We start from the raw sequence: 14,231 nt of genomic DNA, 5'->3' as shown, positions 1-14,231 counted from the left end.
GCCTCACCAGTGCCGAGTACAGGGGCATGATCACTTGTCCCTGTCCCTGCTGGCCACGCTATTTCTGATACAGGCTAGGATACCACTGGCCTTCTTGTCCACCTGGGCACACTGCTGGCTCCTGTTTAACAGGCTGTCAATCAACACCCCCAGGTCCCTCTCTGACTGGCAGCTCTCCAGCCACTCCTCCCCAAGCCTGTAGCGCTGCTGGGGGTTGTAGTGGCCCAAGGGCAGCACCCGGCATTTGGCCTTATTAAAACTCATACAGCTGGCCTTAGCCCATCACTCCAGCCTGTCCAAATCCGTCTGCAGAGCCTCCCTACCCTCGAGCAGATCAACACTCCCACCCCACTGGGTGTCATCTGCAAACTGACTGAGGGTGCACTCGATCCCCTCGTCCAGATCATCAATAAATATGTTAAACAGGAGTGGCCCCAAAACCGAGCCCTGGGGGACACCACTCGTGACCGGCCGCCAACCGGATTTAACTCCATTCACCACAACTCTTTGGGCCCGGCCATCAGCCAATTTTTTACCCAGCAAAGCTGTGGTGGTTTAGCCCCTGCTGGGGTCTGAGACCACGCGGCCGCTGCCCCTCCCCCACAAAGGGAGTGAAATACAAAGCCCCGGGGCTGAGATAAGGACAGGTTTAATACAGCAGTGCAATAGCAACACAACAAACAACAACAATAACAGTGATAACAATGAACAGAGCAAAGTATATCTACCAATACAGGAGTGAGAGGAGCAGATGTATAAAACCACGCACTCCACGCTCCCGCGCCAGGATGTGACGTCCGCATGGTATCTGAATAACCCAGCTAGAGCTCCCCCCACCACTGCTGGGGAAACTTAACCCTATCCTGGTTAAACCAGGACAAAAGCGTGTGCTCATCATCCCGTTCGAAAGCGCCCGGCGGAGCTGCCCGCGGCTTCTCCCGCTGCCTGGGCCGACATGGCCACCTTGGCCATGGAGCCGCCGCCCGCAGGAGCTGAGCCAATGACTCTGAGCTCCCCAACATCTCCAAAACCGGGAGCTAGTACTCAATTTCTTCCTGGGTTCCTGATGGGCGATTTACCTGCTCCAGTGACTCCCCAACCTTGTGCTTTAAGCGGCCCTTCGGTTGCTGTAATGGAAATGAGGTCTCCACTACTTCCAGGAGGATCTCCCCCACAACCAGTAGTCCCTACACATAAAGATAAAAGCGGTGCTCCACCAGTTAGAAGCCTGTATGATGAATTATCTAGTCCCGGACTTGGATCAACACCTCTGACCTCAAGAAGACCAACCAGCTTTTTGCTAACACAGAGCCCATTGGCTGGAACGATGCCATCAACTCCTGGAACAGCTTCAAGTATGTTCAGTCCTGCAAGTATTGGGCAGCCTAGGAAGACTACTCTCTCTCCTGCCCAACTAGACCCTTTTTATACTCAGGGTGATTCCCTGACTTCAGATTATCAACTTGATGACACCTGGGTAACTGTATTTGGGTTTCCTCAAGCATCAGCTTCATATATTCTTCTACAGTTTGCTCAGTATGGAAATATATTAAAGCATGTGATGTCCAACACGGGAAACTGGATGCATATTCGATACCAGTCTAAGCTTCAAGCCTGGAAAGGCTTAAGCAAAGATGGAAGAATTTTTGTTGAATCTCTCATGATTGGCGTCAAGCCGTGTATAGATAAAAGTGTGATGGAAAACTTTGAAAGAAGCTCTACGCCTTCAACATCTTCAGTTTTCACTCCACCTACAAAATCTGTCAGCACACCAGTACAACCTGCAAATAATAGTGCAAGAATTTCTACAATGAGACCTCTTGCAACAGCGTATAAAGCTTCCAGTAGTGACTATCAGGTGGTTTCTGACAGACAAACTCTGCGGAAAGATGAAAGCATTGTATCTAAAACAATGGAATATGTGTTTAGCTGGTTTTTCTCTTTTCTGAAAAGATGATGGGCCTCTTGCAGGAAGAACACTATGCACAGCTGGCTCCCAGGGACAGGGACTGCTCTTAGTATATGTATTTTTTATTAGGATTCATTTATTATTTTTTATTAATTTTTATTAGGATTTGTTGCTCTTTTATAATTCTCTGGTGTCATGTTCTAAATGTCATAGCAATCTTTTAATTCTTCATTTTATTAATAAAGCTAAAAAACTCCTAGAGAGCAAGGACACGGCGCCTGCCAGAGGGTGCTGCTGGGGCTGACGTGGCCGGTGTGGCCGGTGCCGCCCCGTGCTGTGTGCGGGAAGGGTGACACTGCTCGACCCTGCTGGGCTGAGGTGGCTGCACATCCCTGCGTGCCTGCGCGGCTGGAACTAGATGGGCTCTGCCACACCCACACGGGTGCTGCTGCCTGTAGCAGTTCTGTTCTCCGCTGTATGAGTTTTGGGAAGGACCTGGTGGCAGAGGGCTGCGGAGAGCAGGGGGGCAGTGAACTCCCCCAAGAGGCTGTGGTGCCACACTGGGTTTTTTCCTGCTGGCTGTTGGCAGGCAGTGCTGGGGCCGGGCGCTGCTGCCTGCCACGGGGCCTGCACACCCCATCCCGCAAGCAGAGCATTCAGCGGGGTCTGTCGGGGGTGTCCGATCCCAGCTTCTGCCTCCCCTCCTGCTTGGAAACCCCCATGTTGTCCCCCCTGTCCCTAGAGACCACCGTGCCCAGCCCCCGGAACCAGCAACGCTGTGACATCAACCCCGTTGCCAAGGGCACCGCGGGCACCACGAGCCCTGCAGGCACTGCCTCAGCTGCTGCCCTGGTGGCCACGAGCCCTCGGTTCTGGCAGCTGGCACATGCCGCTGGCAGCGATGTTATCTGCTCTGTCTCCTCCTCGTGCTGGCCCTGTGCTGGCCTGCGCACGGCGCCTGGGACACTGTGGGTAAGTGGCCGAGGCTCTGGGAGGGAGCTTGGGCACCCTGATGGGGTTCCCTGGAGCATGCCTGCTGGTCCCCCGTGGCCACACCACGGCTTCCCCAGCCCCACGCAGGAGCCTCGGCTCCTTGCAGCACCCAGGCTGCTGGCACAACTCGCCTGCGGGGCTACAGCAGAAACGGGGGTGGCCGCCCGCCCACCCCACGGGGCTCCCTGGCCTCACTGTCCATGCAGCGCCCCGTGGGGAGGGCAGAAGGCTGACCTTCAGCCGGGACAGAGCGAGCCGTCAAGCAGGACAGTGATGAGTTTCTGGTTGCAGAGGGACCTGCAGGCTCTGGCCTGTGGCTGCTGACGATGGCACCTTGCCCGTGGTGGGGGGCACAGACGCCCAGCCAGGGGCCTGGCCCTGGATCATCAGCATCCAGGATCCCTGGAGAAGAGGCATGAGGCATGTGTGCAGTGGGTCCTCACAGCAGCCCACTGCTTCACCAAGGCCAGGTAAGGAGGGCCAGGAACAGGGACATCCCCCGGCACTTGCGGGTGCCCCGTCCGCAGCACCACAGGCTACTCCCAGCCCTGTTCCTTGCGGTACGCCCAGTGCCTGGGCACTGCCGAGCCCGGCTGAGAGGCTGCTCAGGAGAGGGCTGGGCTCCTGCCACGGCTTCCTACAGCCTCCAGCTCGACACGCCATGAGCCCAAGGCATGCAGAGGACAGTTGCAGCCTCTGTAGCGCTGCCTTCCTCTCCCCCGCGTGAAGCAGAGGGCAGGGAACTGCTGGACTGCTGCAGCATGTGGCTCCGCTCCCTCAGCCCTCTCCCCATCTGCCTTCCAGGCACATCACCGTGTGGCGCGTGGTGGTCGGGGCCACCCACTTGACTCAGCCGGGCCCGGAGGCCCAAGTGCGCAGTATCAAGCGGCTGCTGGTTCACAAGGATTATAGCAGCACCTTGCAGAGAAACGACATTGCGCTGCTGGAGTTGGACCAGCCTGTGCAGTGTGGCTACTACATACAGCTCGCCTGTGTGCCCAATGCCTCGCTGCGAGTGTCAGAGCTGACAACCTGCTACGTGGCTGGGGGGCCACAACGGCGAGAGGTGAGTTCCCAAAAGTGCTCGTGTCCTGAGTGCGAGCTCAGCACACGGGGGAGGCGGGCTGAGCTTCCTGACAGCAGAGGCGAAAGCCAGAGCCCGGCTGCGGGGATGTGTGCCCATGGAGAGATGAGCCTGGCCCAGGGCCCACAGCGGGACAGAAGGGCAACGCCGGTGCAAAGCCAAGCCCCAGGGAAGGGGCTCACCCAGACAGGGCAGGAGACCTGGCAACGAGCTGCCGGGCGTTAATTCCTTTCTGTGCTCGCAGCCACAGGACCAACAGATGTTCTGCAGGAGGCCAAGGTCCACCTCATCGACCTCAACCTCTGCAACAGCAGCCGGTGGTACCGAGGGGCCATCCACCCCCACAACCTGTGCGCTGGCTACCCACAGGGCGGCATCGACACCTGCCAGGTAGGAGCCTGCGACAAGGCAGCACCCAGTGGCACAGGCAGCCCCAGCACAGCCGCCCAGACACACCCCGGTGTGGGCTTTGCCTGGCCAGTTGCCCTCCCACTGCTGGGTCCCCACCGCTGGCGGGGCTCACCTCCCCTTCCCCAGCTGCAGCTCCTTGCCCACGACCCCGCATGCCCCAGAGGCCCAGGACTCTGCCCAGAAAGCCCACCCAGCGCTCCTGGCAGCCTCGAGCTCCAGCTCCCAGCCCTGGAACGTCCCTCTTGCACCCAGCCAGCATCGCTGTGCGGAGATGAGCACGAGCCCTACCCCACGGGCCCACCACTCCCTCCCAGACAAGTCCTGTCGGCTCCAGCACCTGAGCAGAGCCTCTGTGCCGCGGATACAGCTCTGGGGGGTGCTGGCAGAGAGAAGGAGCCAGCCCAGGGGCAGGGACAGTGGCCACCCAACACCACCGTGACCCTCATTCCTCTGCTGCAGGGGGACAGCGGTGCGCCTCTCATCTTCAAAGACAACAGTGCTGAGTATTTCTGGCTCGTTGGGGCGACCAGCTGGGGGAGAGGCTGCAGGAGAGCAAAACAGCCCAGAGTCTACACCTCCACTCAGCACTTTTACGACTGGATCCTAGAACAGATGGGGCTGCGCCCAGCAGGAACAGCTGCTCTGACGCCACGGCCAGCCTTCCCCTCAACCCCCCTTCAGATGCCAAGGCCAACACCAACACAATCAGGCGGGTTCAGCTCCTGCCCCTTTCTACCCCAGAAGTTGGTGGAGTTCTTCACTTGTGTCCTGGTTTAGCCAGGATAGGGTTAAGTTTCCCCAGCAGTGGGGGAGGAAGCTCTAGCCGGGTTATTCATATGCCATGCTGACATCCCGCGGGGAAGAATCGGTGATCGCGTGGGGTTCGCACAGCCGGGTTTTCTCTCACTGCTGTATTGGTAGATATTTTGCCCCGTTCCTTGTCATTACTGTTATTGTTATTGTTGTTGTTTGTTGTGTTGCTATTGCACTGCTGTATTAAACCTGTCCTTATCTCAGATCGGGGCTTTGTATTTCACTCCCTTTGTGGGGGAAGGGCAGCGGCCACGTGGTCTCAGACCCCGGCAGGGGCTAAACCAATACAACTTGGTTGCAGGAGCCCCTGCAGAACCTGAGGGAAGGCCTGAGCAGCCGGACGGACAGAGTCCAGTGCAGGCTGCAGTGCACCACAACCATCTCCTGCAGCGGCTCTGCCTGCTGAGCCAACGGCAGCCTCAGCACCAACAGCCTGCTCGGTCCTGCCCACGCCTCCGACTGCGCAAAAAGTTTGTCTTAGTTCTTGAATAAAGTTCCCAAGTTTCACAGCTCACCATGCTTCGGTTCCATTCCGTCTCCTGTCCAAGGCAAGGATTCCACACCCGGCACCTGCAAAATGAGGCTGCAGGCAGCCAAGTCGGGCACAAAGGGGAAGAATGACCCCGAGCCGGTCGGAGGGGAGGGAGAGGGTGTGGTGGGAGAAGGGGCCACTGGTCACAGGGGGCAAGAGGTCTTGGGGACAGCAGCTGGAACACAGAGTGATTCAGGGCAGGTGCTGGTGGGACCCCGGTGTGCGTGCGTACAGTGCACCAGTGAACTTGAAACTGGACTCTCGTGACCCGGCAGACACAGCTCTGGACAGAGCCAAGCTGTGCCCGATGTCGGGGTGAGGAGCTGGACATCCCACCACCGATATCCCGGGCGCTTGGTGTCCCTGCTGCCAGCTGAGCAACCTCTGCACGTGCTGTGCTGGTGAATCCGGGGAGCGAAGGGTGTTTGTGTTTCACTAGTAAACATCCACTCCTGCTCATTGGGAAAGGCAGAGAAGGACCGGGCTGTGCTCCTGGCTATGCACGGGCTGGTTACGAACCCAGAGGCGCTGGTAAAGGCCTTGGCCTGTCTGTGTCAGTCTGTTCTGCCCTTCACATCAACCGTGTGTGTCTGTGCGTGTGTTTGTGTATCTGCCCTTTGGGATGCAGCATCAGTCCTTGGAACACACACACGGGGACAGCAGCAGCCACATCCATGAGGCTGTGACAGGAGAAACCTCCTGGGGTGAGTCCCCCAGATTCAGCTCTAGTGGGACCGAAAGGAGAAATCCCCCGTGCTCAGCAGTGCCCTGGCTGCTCCCTGACAGAACGGGGAAGGAAACCCAGAGAAACTCTGCAGCAGAGATCACGATGGGCAGAGGCAGCGCTGGCTGTGAAGGCGATGGCTGGCAGCTGGGCTGGCACTGGACAGTAACTGGGCTGCCTGCTGACAGAAGGGCAGCAGCACGCGAGCTCAAAGCTTTACACAAAAAGTTATTTAGTGATTGTTCTCTCCAGTAGGCACCATTAAAGCATCTTGACAGGACCCTGCCCTGCAGGCCCAAACATGGCTTCTCTCTCCTGGCCAGCTTTGCCTTGAAGAAACCTGCAGTAACGACATCCCCAGAGCTCTCGGGGCCTGAGAAGATTCACTCTGCCAAGGGCAGCTCTGAGTAGCCCCAGAGATCCAGAGCAGAGGGAAGAACAGTCCCAGGGTGCAGGGCTGAGGCAGACGGGGGCTTCTCTTCAGGGCAGCTCCTCTTCACCCGACAGACTGTCACCCTCCTCCTGCAGGTCAAAGCTCTGGGAAGGAGCAGGACAAAGAGCTGATGAGAAGTACGAAAGCAACAGCTGCACTCTGCTGTGGGTCTGTCAGATTGGGTCTGGGCCAGCGTGGGCTCTTCAGAGGGTCCCCCCCTCAGCCCTTCCACCCCAGACACCAGCAGCACACAAACCCCATGGGTCACCAGCACAAGGCCAAGCTTCCCATGTCTGCAGAGTTTTACCCTCTGCCCCAGGCTCTGCTTTCCCCGAGGGAAAAAAGAGCAGAGCTGCGAATGACCCCGGAGCAGCGCAGGAAGTGGAGCCTTTCTTACCTCCAGTTCTCCCGCGACCTCGCCCAGGAAATCTGAATTCTGTGGGTGAGCAGCTGCTGGTTCGATGCGTCACCGAAGAGCTGATGGGAAGGAGAACGCTTGTCACTCTAAGCAGGGGGCACTGGGTGTCTGTAACACACGGAAACTGTTCCCACACCCCAAGAAAAAAGCCCCAAACCTCTGCAACTCCCTGCAGCGACCGCCCCTCCCACGCAGCCCAAGAGCTGCCCCAGCCCATCTCCTGCTCTGTGCCTGCAGCAGCCTCCATGTCCCTGGGCTGCACAGGGCTCTCAGGGGTGGTGACCCCAAGAGCTGGGTTCTCCCTTCACTGCACTGGTGCCACCTGCATTTCTGTAGGTCCTACCCAAACCCTCCATGTCCCCCAACCATTCCTGTAGGTCCTACCCAAACCTCCCATATTCTCCATGTCCCCCACATTCCTGTAGGTCCTACCAAAAACCCCCATATACCCCACTCCTACACATTCCTGTAGGTCCTACCCAAACCCCCCCCCCGCCCCCATAGCCAAACTTTGCACATTCCTGTAGGTCCTCCCAAAACCCCCCATGTTCTCCATTTCTACACATTCCTGTAGGTCCTACCCAAACACCCCCATGTCCCCCACATTCCTGTAGGTCCTACCAAAAACCCCCATATACCCCACTCCTACACATTCCTGTAGGTCCTACCCAAACACCCCCCCCCCCCCCCCATAGCCAAACTTTGCACATTCCTGTAGGTCCTCCCAAAACCCCCCATGTTCTCCATTTCTACACATTCCTGTAGGTCCTACCCAAACACCCCCATGTCCCCCACATTCCTGTAGGTCCTCCCCAAACCCCCCCGTTCCCCCATACCTCGAGGATGAGCCAGGTGGAGACAGTGACAAGGAGCGGCAGGAGCCAGTAGGGGTCATATCTGTGTGGTTTTGGCGTCACGCTCTCCCACTTCTCCCTTGCGAGTGTTGCCCTCCGTGGTGGTAGCATCACGGCCGTGCTGGGGCTCTGCAGAGGGAGGGCTTTGCCCCTGGGGGTGGGAGGGGTAGGTGCTGATGATGTCATGTGACATCACATGCCCCCCCCCCCCCCCCGCCCCAGATGCTGCGGGGGCCCCTCTGGGCCTGGAGACACCCCCCCTGATGCTGGGCCCCGCGCCCTGAAGCCTCGCCACCGCCCAAGTGAGGGAGAGAGGAAGGGTTCATGGGGGACAGATTGGGGGGGCTGGGGGGTAGATTGGGGGCTCTGGGGGGCCCATAGGGAAGGACAAGGATCTTGGGAGGGCACACTGGAGGTCTGGGGGTGCAGATTGGGGGTCTGGGGTGGCCACGGGGTAGGACAGGGGCTCTGGGGGGCAGATTGTGGGTCTGGGGGGGCAGATTGGGGGTCTGGGGGGGAGGGTTCAGGGGGGGCAGATTGGGGGCTCGGAGGGGGCACCACGGGCAGGGTGGGGGCTCGAGGGGGGGGGGGGCTGTGGGTCAGACCCCCCCTATAACCCCCCTGCTCCTCCCCCTCCCAGGCAGCCTCCCCATCCCCCACAGCCACAGTGGGGCTGGACCCCCCCTGCTGTGGGTCCGGATTCCCCCCCCCCCAACTGTGCAGCAGAGCCCCCCCCACGGTGGGTGTGGAGGGGGAGGAGCGGCTGGAGGATTTGGGGCTGGGGGCCTACACCCCCGTGGGGCTGGTGCAAAACTTCCTCCAGTTCCTGCACCTCTACATGGGGCTGCCCTGGTGGGGGCCATCACTGCGGGGGGGGGGGGTGGGGGTGTGTCTCTGTGGGGCTGGGGGGGATCTGGGGGACTGGGGAGGGTCTTTGTGGGGTTGGGGGGGATCTGGGGAGCTGAGGGGGGTTCTGTGGGGCTGAGGCGTTCTCTGGGGGGCTGAGGGGATATCTGTGGGGTTGGGGGTGTCTCTGTGAGGCTGGGGGGGATCTGGGGTTTTGGGGGGGGTCTCTGTGTCAGTCTCTGTGCAGCTGGGGTGTTCTCTGGGGGGCTGAGAGGCTCTCTCTGTGGTTGGGGGAGTCTCTATAGGGCTGGGGGGGATCTATGGGGCCGGGGGGGATGTCTCTGTGGGTTGGGGTGTCTCTGTGGGTCCGTGAAATGTCCCTGCGGGCGTTTGTGTGGTGGGGATTTGTGGGGGCTGCCTCGGGGCAGGTGTGGGGGTCTCCCTGGGGGCTGCCCCTGACCCCCCCGTCGCCCCCCACGGACGCTGGGCCCCGTCTGGCCCCACTGCCACCGCTGGTGCGTGGGCAGCGCGAGGCCGCCCGCCTGCCCGCACCCCCCCGCCTCCAGCGGCTCCGGCAGCGCCGGGCCGAGGCCCGCGGGGGCAGCGACCAGCTGCGGGGGGGCTGAATCCGCGCCACCCGCACTCGGGGCGCTCGCCGGGACGTCCCGGCCCCCGGTGCCCCCCGAGAAGGACGGGGAAGGGGAAGGCGAGGAGGGGGAAGGGAAGAGGGGAGGGAGGACCCCAACCCCCCCCCAGAGTCGCCGGGTTCACACCCCCCTGGGCGGGATGAGGCCTCGACGCGAGCGTGACGCCACCCCCGAGGTCCCCCCCACCCCAGGTCCCCCCGCTACCCGCCTTCCCGCCTCACCTGAGCCCGCAGGGCCCGGAGAAGCGGCCGGAGCCCCGGGACCGCCGCCGCCGCCATCATGGCGGCCCTGAGGGGAGCGGGGAGAAGTGGCGCAGCTAAGGGGAGGCGGCTCCGCGCAGGCGCGAAGGGGCGGGTCCGGCGACGCCGCGTCCTCCATGGGGAGTGTGGGCATTGCCATGGCCGGGGGCGGGGCCAGAAGGCGCATGCACAGAACGCGGAGAGTGGTGCGGAGCGACGCCGTGGCCGCCATGGCGGGTGAGGGCAGCCCGTTCGGGGGCGTGGCCGGCGCGGCGTGACGTCCTATGGGGCACTGCGTGCGGCACTGGAGGGGGCTCGGACCCGGTACCCCGGGGAGGCGACGCCGGTCGAGCTGAGCCCGATTTTGGGGGTCCCGCGGCCCCCCCAAGACAAGTGTCAGCACCTGGACAGGGCCTGGCTGCTGCACGACAACCTGCGCCTGGTACAGTGGCGGGGGGGACCCCAGTTTTGGGCAAAACCTCACTCCAAAAAGGCCATTGAATGACTCGAGCATGTCCAGAGAAGGGCAACGGAGCTGGTGCAGGGTCTGGAGCACAGGTCTGATGGGGAGCGGCTGAGGGAACTGGGGGGGTTTAGTCTGGAGAAGAGGAGGCTGAGGGGAGACCTCCTGGCCCTCTCCAACTCCCTGAAAGGAGGGTGCAGAGAGGGGGGATGAGTCTCTTGAGCCAAGGAACCAGCGCCAGGCCAAGAGGGAATGGCCTCAAGCTGCGCCAGGGCAGGGTCAGACTGGCTCTTAGGAAGGATTTCTTTGCAGAAGGGGTTGTTGGGCGTTGGAATGGGCTGCCCAGGGCAGGGGGGGAGTCCCCATCCCTGGAGGGGTTGAAGAGTCGGGTTGAGCCAGCGCTGAGGGATGTGGTGGAGTTGGGAACGGTCAGGGTGAGGTTCATGGTTGGACTGGAGGAGCTTCAAGGGCTTTTCCAACCGGGATGATTCTGGGATTCTGTAACAAGGAGATCCTTTCTACCTTGCACATCTTCCTGCCATGCCCTTTGATATCCCTTGTCACCTATGCCTATGTGTGGTGCAAACAGACATGTAGCGCGGTTGGGTCCCATAGAGCCCCGGTTCTCAACCTGAGCTCCACAGACCCCGGCGGGGCTGTGATGTCATCACACAGGGTCCACGAAGGCTTAAAGCAGGGCTGGGGAACATCCAGCCCGGAAACATTTGGTCTGTCCCGTGGCAAGCACTGCACCTCCTTCTCCCACAGTCCCCTCCCCTCAAACTCAAGCCCCCCGCCCTGACACGCTAGTATATTCAGTGCTAATCTAGCTGGTGGGACCCACTTTAACTAGGTGGTTTTTCTCTTAAAGACATTTTCTTAACCCAAAGGCCCTCTTTAGGGCCACACTGGGGCTGAAGTCTGTTCCTCCAAGTGGTGGCCCCGGACCCGTGAACAAAAATATCTGGTGGCTGGACACAGAGAAACAAGGGGGGAGATGAGAAGAAATGTAAAAACTTTTCATCAAATTTTAAGGTAAAAATTCACATAAAATTCAGAATTAGCACGTTAAAATACCATAAAATGGGCCATTTGAGCAAGAAGAGTGTTGATGCTATTATTTTAAATTCATATGGAATCACTGCAATAAAGATATTATAATAGGAGTGTGTGCATTAACAGATTAACTTATTTCCCTTTCTCTCCAAATTTGAAGACCCTTCGTGAGAAAATTGAAATATCTGATGCAGTCTAGCGCTTTAAATCTTGAATTAAGTCTTGGTGGTTCGTGGCCACAAAAGGTATTTCAGGGGGGCCTGTGGTGAAGGGAAGGTTGAGACCCCCTGCCCTAGAGCATAGGGTGGTTGCGTCCCATAGAAGTCAAGTTTATGTACGTAAAGGTAAATAAAAGTTTTATCTTTTAAAGCAGTTGATGCTTTTATTTCTTTTATTTTTTTTTTCTCTTTTTTTCTTTGTTTTCTGCACTGAATGGCACGGTTTTCCATCCTCCTCTCCACCAGGTACCTAAAGATGTAGCCCCTTGACTTGGTCCTGGCCGCGTTGTTAATAATATTAATATTAATGTAATTAATATCTAACTCATTAATCTATTGCATTAATTGTATCTACAATGCTGGGAACAGCAGATGTTAGAGGGTGACTTTATTTAAAGCCATGGGCCGTGTCCCATCTATTTTTTTAGGGGCTGTACCGTGCTGTTATATGATGAATGTGGTTTTATTTTCCCTGATAATACCCAAATTATTACACTAATTGTTTGATTAATTCCATAACAGGTTTTATGGCAGGAGCAGTTCATCAGTTTGCAATAACCAATTGCAATATAGGCAAGAGGGCTCCATGAAACACGGATTTACATCCATATTGCAAACGCTAAGCCTCACTTTAACTCTGTATTAACTATATATTGTGCCTTAAGAGGTGAGTTAACGATCGTATGCAGCCACCGCAATTAGTGGGATGTGTGAGAACGAAGCACCCGGAGCATGAAGACAAACCTCTCCCCATTTTTTCGGCACCACATCAAGGCGTGAGATGCTCCAGCCAGGACTTGGCAAAATTTCACTAACCTTAACAAAAAGTGTTTCGCAGCCGCTATTGAGGTTTCTCACCTAATAGGAATGATAAAAAGTCGCGTGCGGGTGGTGAAACCCTTGTTCTGCTAAAAATCGGCATGGAAAAGGAGTCGGAAAGCGCAGCCTGTGGTGCTCGTCCTCCCTCTGCATCCCTGTAGCCATGTGAGGCCAGACGTTAAACTCGGTATCAGGGGAAAGGGGACTTAAAACTGGTATCAGGGGAAGCGGGACTTAAAACTGGTATGAGGGGAAAGGGGACTTAAAACTGGTATCAGGGGAAGCAGGACTTAAAACTGGTATCAGGGGAAGCAGGACTTACTTAAAACTGGTATCAAGGGAAAGGGGACTTACTTAAAATGGATAACAGGGGAAACAGGACTTAAAACTGGTATCAGGGGAAGCGGGACTTAAAACTGGTATCAAGGGAAAGGGGACTTAAAACTGGTATCAGGGGAAGTGGGACTTAAAACTGGTATCAGGGGAAGCGGGACTTAAAACTGGTATCAAGGGAAAGGGGACTTACTTAAAACGGATAACAGGGGAAACAGGACTTAAAACTGGTATCAGGGGAAGCGGGACTTAGAACTGGTATCAAGGGAAAGGGGACTTAAAACTGGTATCAGGGGAAGCGGGACTTAGAACTGGTATCAAGGGAAAGGGGACTTAAAACTGGTATCAGGGGAAGCGGGACTTAAAACTGGTATCGGGGAAAGGGGACTTAAAACTGGTATGAGGGGAAACAGGACTTAAAACTGGTATCAGGGGACGTGGAACTTAAAACCAGACCTTCAAATCAGGGCGCTGCAAACTGTTCAACCGAGATTTAAACAAAAAAAAAAAAAAAAAAAAAAAGCCGCACACTTGACTCTACTGCTCTAAAACATGCTTATTTAAAAAAAAACCCCACGACCAAACAACCTACTAATTGTTTTTGAGAGAGAAAAAAGATTTTTTGGACCATTAATAAATAAAATAATTTTTTTGGGGAGGACTTATTTTATCTTTATCTCATCTTTTTTTTTAATTTCTGTCTGTAATGTGCATGCGACATCCATGCAGCTGTGCTTGTGCAAAGAAATATAAATAATTAATTACAATCATAAATATATATAAATATACATAAATATGCATAAAATGTAAATACAGATGCAAATACGAATATAAATATAATAATAAAATATAAATATAATTATAAAATATAGATAGAAATAAAAATATAAATATAATTATAAATATAATTAAAAATATAGATAGAAATAAAATTATAAATGTACATAAATATGCATCAATAAATGTAAATACAGATACAAATACAAATATAATTATAAAATACAAATATAAATATAATTAAAAATATAAATAAAATTAATTACAATTATAAATATATAAAAATATACACAAATATGCATCAATAAGTGTAAATACAGATACAAATACAAATATAATCATAAAATACAAATATAAATATAATTATAAATATAATTAAAAATAAAAATATAAAAAAATTATAAATCTATAAATGCACAAATATGCATAAATAAATGTAAATACAGTTACAAATATAATTATAAAATACAAATATAATTATAAATAGAATTAAAAATAGAAATAAAAATAAATATAAACAAAATTACAAATATATATAAATACACATAAATATGCATAAATAAATGTAAACACAGATATAAATATAAATATAAATAACTATCAATAAGTGACTCTCCGCGGTGCCGGGGGGGCTCAGCAATATTTTAGGGCTCGAAAAAGAT

At 55.2% G+C, this 14,231-nt stretch overlaps 1 long non-coding RNA gene and 1 pseudogene across 1 annotated transcript; both read left to right on the top strand.

Annotated features, from left to right (window-relative positions):
* The first annotated feature begins 955 nt into the window (after positions 1-955).
* LOC141935088 (nucleoporin NUP35 pseudogene) lies at positions 956-1,957 on the top strand (annotated as a pseudogene).
* An 8,220-nt stretch (positions 1,958-10,177) lies between these two features.
* LOC141954890 (uncharacterized) lies at positions 10,178-13,490 on the top strand. Its single transcript, XR_012632285.1, has 3 exons — positions 10,178-10,461; positions 11,238-11,401; positions 12,163-13,490. It is a non-coding gene; the product is annotated as an uncharacterized LOC141954890 (long non-coding RNA).
* The last annotated feature ends 741 nt before the right edge of the window (positions 13,491-14,231 follow it).

The sequence above is a fragment of the Strix uralensis genome, chromosome 26 (genome assembly GCF_047716275.1).
Source record: "Strix uralensis isolate ZFMK-TIS-50842 chromosome 26, bStrUra1, whole genome shotgun sequence".
NCBI classification, from domain to species: Eukaryota; Metazoa; Chordata; class Aves; order Strigiformes; family Strigidae; genus Strix; species Strix uralensis.
This window is presented reverse-complemented; position numbering and strand designations above follow the sequence as displayed.